Source organism: Brassica napus, chromosome C4 (genome assembly GCF_020379485.1).
Source record: "Brassica napus cultivar Da-Ae chromosome C4, Da-Ae, whole genome shotgun sequence".
Classification (NCBI taxonomy): domain Eukaryota; kingdom Viridiplantae; phylum Streptophyta; class Magnoliopsida; order Brassicales; family Brassicaceae; genus Brassica; species Brassica napus.
Genome location: NC_063447.1, coordinates 48,958,109 through 48,962,964, shown reverse-complemented (window position 1 = coordinate 48,962,964; position 4,856 = coordinate 48,958,109). Strand labels below are relative to the sequence as shown.

Genomic DNA, 4,856 nt, shown 5'->3' with positions numbered 1-4,856 from the left:
ACATTAACTCTGGCTGGTAATCCGGAGCGGACCTAGGGGCAAAGGGGATGTGGCATGTGGCCCACCCTAAATTATTTTCCTTTCATGATAATTAGTACTAAACCGATCTAATACTCACTTAAACTAGACATTGGTTACAAGAATTAGGTTATGCCCCATACCATAAACAATTTTGCGTCCACCCCTGCTGGTAGTGTCACAAAGATTGGAGGAACAAATTGTATGTTTTTGAGGATCCAGTCGGCCGGTCATGTGGTGTGTAGCACAAGTATCCAGGATTCATAGTGGTTCTTCGTTCTTACCGCTTACTCGTGTGTCGGGTTGGTTATTTTTGAATTCATCAGATTCACCAAAGTTTGCCATTGGGTGTTGGAGAGGCCAGCAAGGCCTTGTCGATCAGTGTCGGTTAGAGAAGAGTTTGTTCCAGTTTTAGTCATTGAAGCAACTATTTTAGAGGAGTTTACTTGCGCATAATTGGTTTTTTCCGTTGATGGTGTATTGCTTTGTTCTCCTTAATAGTTGTTTCTGGTTCGTGGTCTGGTTCTTCACCATTCCGGGTATCCAACCAAGCACAAACATGAAGTTGCACGATGACCAATACGGCCACAACTAGTGCAAGTGACTTTTGCGTCATGGTTGAGTTTGCGTCGTGTTGATGCATCGTGGTCGGGAACCATTGTTGTTGTTTGAATTCGATTGTCGAGAATTGTCATAGCTTTGGTTAGTTTGTCGTGGGGTAGAATAAGAAGTCGAGTGTGATGGTGTTTAAGCTGCAAAACCTAGCACGGCTGGTGGTTATTTATGTGTGTTAACTTGGACTGTCTCGTTCTGAACTATGGTTTGGTATACGGTCTCAAGGTCCGGGATAGGAATTTGAGCACAGATTTGTGATCAAATTTCACCATGAGTTGCATCATCGAGACCGAAGAGAAAATCGTGTACCCTGATAGTATCACGTTCTTTTTCTTGTGCTTCCATAAGATTGCAGTCGCATTTGCCCCACTTACAGGTACTAACTGCCAGACACTCAGCCATGGAATCCCAGATATTGGTTAATCGACCGAAATAGTCTTCTACCGAGGATCCAGACTGACGGCAGGTTGCAAGAGAGGCCCGAAGTTGTTGATATCTAGCTCTACTTTTAAGCTTAAATCGGGGTTGATTCCATAAGTCTTTAGCTTCTTATTTATGTGAGATGTTGGAACGTAGCTTGGGTTCGATTGTTAGTTTGATCCATGTGACAAGAAGATGATTATTTCCCATCCAATCTTCATAGTTCGCAGAATCGGCAGTCGGTTTAGGTATAGTGTCGTAAATGAAGGCAAACTTCTTCTGTGCGCTTAAAGCACTATGTAGGTTTTGTGCCCATTCATCGTAGTTTCGTCCATTGAGAAAGGCTGAGAGATAACCGCTCCAGGATTATCACTAGCCGATAGGTCATAACTCCTAAGGAGAGTCGTTTGTCGGGTCGTTGCAAGAGTTCCTGCCATGATTGAGTATGTCGAGTTCGAAGAATCGGTTTGATTCGTGAATCAAGTTCAGAGAGTCGTTATCAAAGATCGTTCAAAAAATCATCGCAAGAGAGATCGTTTTTATTGTCGTGGCTCTGATACCATGAGTTATGTAATCGATATAATGTTCTATGTTATTCATGCATGACCTCAAGATCTTATTATATACAAGCCATAAGATCCTAATCCTATCAACAATAGGAAGGCTAATACAATTGTAATAACGAAATACTAGATTTTGACCCGAGATCATTTTCCTCTTTAAATTTCATTTACAATCGATAAATATTTGTAAAATGTAAATATATTTCATAAATTTAATATTTGTTTATAGCAAAATTTATAATTTTCTTCTTTCAGTAAATTTTATGTTTATTAGTTTGATAATTTTTTGGAACATTTATAAATATTCAATTACAATGTAATTTTCTAAATTTTTTATAAAGATTATTATTTTTGTTTATATAAAGAATGTTAACGTATAGATCTTACAATTGTTAAAAATATTGTGATAATTTTTTCTTTTAACATTTTGAATACAATTTTAAAGTTGTGTAAACAAAAATTTTGAGTTGTAAATTTGCTATAATAAGTTGACTTTTTGAACTGAAACTAATAACGTTATGAATTTTAATTGGGCTTCGAAATTTTTGTCTTGATTTAAAAGAACTTAATGGACCTCGTTGAGGCATAATTTGTGGCTATTTTAACGTTATAAGCCTCTTAAACTATGAATACGATAGCTTGTTCGTATTAATTGGAGTGATAAAGTTAAGAAAATTTTCAGTATAATCTTTGGAATAAAATCTTTGGGGCGTTAGTGGCAGTAAGATTTATATAGAATTTGTTGATTTTAAAAGTCGAGAGATTTGTTAAATTTAGAAAGAATTGTAGAGAATTTTGTATATTGTGAAATTCTATGAAAATACATTGATATAATGATTCTAAAAATTTAAGGTATATAAGTAGTATTTTCAAAATCTTGTGTTATGAGTTAAATAGCGAAGAAAACAATTTCCAATAACACCAACTTTAATAGATTTAAAGAATCATTAAAATCTAGATTTTTTGAATGACAAAAGATTGTGTATAGGATTATTAAATCATGAAACCAATAACACTATTTTTTAATGAGAATGCGTAAACCAATAACCATAGATTCTATAAATTCTAACTGATTGTAAATCTAACTCCCACTAAGTTAAGAGGTTCTCATTGGGTGGACATATGTTTACGTTTGTGGGGTCCACGTTTGGTTTGGTCATTCATTTTTTTTTTCGACTTCGGATTCATCGTACTTCGTCTCTTCCATCCGCGCTGTTTCCTCTAATCTTTCACTGCAAAGACAATGAATTCGTCTCTAAACTCTTAGCCTTCTCTATTATGTGTCCAATAAATGTTATCGTTTAATGCCGCGTCCTCCACATCTCCAACACTCTTCGCTAAACCATCTTCTCAATTTCACTTCTCCGACTCAATCAAATCAATCACGACCCTAGCGATCCTTGCCGGAGTCGTAACCAAAGCCCTTATCCAGAAACTCTCCACTGCTGTGGTAACCTTATCTCCACAGATCCAAGCTTCTATCTGAATCTCCGGTCCTTTGTTTTTTGTGTCGATTCGCGACCGTCCTGCTGGTTATCTCAACATGCCGTTGACGGTGGTTTATCCAAGTGGCTAGATATCTACAGTGTACTGATGGTTAGAGTTTTGGTGAATTGGTTCCCCAACATTCCTTGGGATCGCCAGCCTTTGTCTGCCATTAGAGATCTCTGTGATCCTTATCTCAATCTCTTCAGGAACATTATCCCTTTCGTCTTTGGTACGCTTAGCCCTTTACCTGCTTTTTATGCTTTGGGTTCCATTCTCAACAATAGCAGATGATTAATTGTTCAAGTTATTACTACGCTTATGGATCTTTGTTCTTTTATGAACTCTTAAATTAATTGACCCGCAAGTCCACCAATGACTCTAATTTTTCATAGCTTTCCACCATTACATCCTTATTGTAATAAGTTTTTAATACTCACATAACGGCACGACAGTGGTCTACTTGTCTTTATGGGAGGATGCTGCATCAATGTTTAGTGGTGTCCTAACCCCAGCTGAGAGAACCCAATCTGTCATGGTGGACACTACTGTTAACCCAAAAATATTTGGAGGTAAGTTTATATTTAAACTTAAAAACCATGTTGACAAACGTTTTAGTTAATGCAAAATATTTGGAGCTGCCTATGCAGCTGGACTGGCCGTTTGATTCTGGAAGGAAGAAGACATATTTGAGTCAGGAGAGAGGTCAAAGAACTCCAAAGTATTCAGACCGGTTATGGAAGAAGAGATCAGGAAGAAGAAAGTGGAGTCGTGGTGCAAAGCGGTGGAGAGAACATTCGATCGAATCTTAGAGGTAATATAGATCTCAACATTAAACAACTGATTCGTATGTTAATTCCTTCTTTTAATATTTGGAATTGGTACTGTGACTATAGGATTTTCAAAACGTTTTTGATTGAAATTTCTCTGTTTTGTTATACACTGGAGATTGTTGATCAAAACGAACCCAAGATTTATCTGCTCTGACATAGGTTGTTTAAGGTAAGAAAACTTCATATCTCTTTGATTGTTTTTTCAGTTTGTGGATTTTGTTCGCCTTTTATGTTGGTTTGAATCTCCATATTTACGCATCTCAAGTTTCAGTCCTCTTACAGAGACAATCTAATCATGATAGGAAGTCTCAAGAGTCATATATATCTAAGCTGTGAATAGGTTTATTTTGGTTGATTAACTGGTAACAATATTTCAAAAACTTAGTATAAGTGAGATCATCTGCAATGTTTTATCAATCAGTGTGTGATAGTAGAAGCATGGCTAAAGAGGAGCAGAAAAAAATGGGGACTAAGGCCGATGAAAGGTTTCTCTTTCTCAAACATCAATATTATACAAGTTTTCTTTATATCCTTGGTCTCAGCAAGATTATGCTTCCCTTTATTGGGTTGTGTTTTAAAAGCTGTCATAAGTTGCACTAACTGATAGTAAATCATTGGTGAGATGGAAAAAACATTACAGGAAATGCTTTGGGGGTTTAAAAGAGCTGGCATGGTGGCCTATTTTGTGGTGCTGGTAGTGGTTGTGGCGGGGGTGGGGTGATAGACGTCGTGGGAGCGTCAGCAATGTATGTGGCTTTATGCATGTGGAGCTAGCTTCCATATTTCTGTCATATCATTTTGTATCTTTTTTCAGTTTTGATTATTTTTTTCCTGATAATGATTTAATCCTACTTTTGGTTTTCCTTCCTTGGTGAGGATATGATCTTTGTCAAGACTGATGACTTCAGACTGATTATTTTGC

General features: G+C 36.8%; 1 pseudogene; it reads left to right on the top strand.

The window, feature by feature from the left end:
- Positions 1-2,703: 2,703 nt before the first annotated feature.
- On the top strand, positions 2,704-3,542 carry LOC106396696 (annotated as a pseudogene).
- The last annotated feature ends 1,314 nt before the right edge of the window (positions 3,543-4,856 follow it).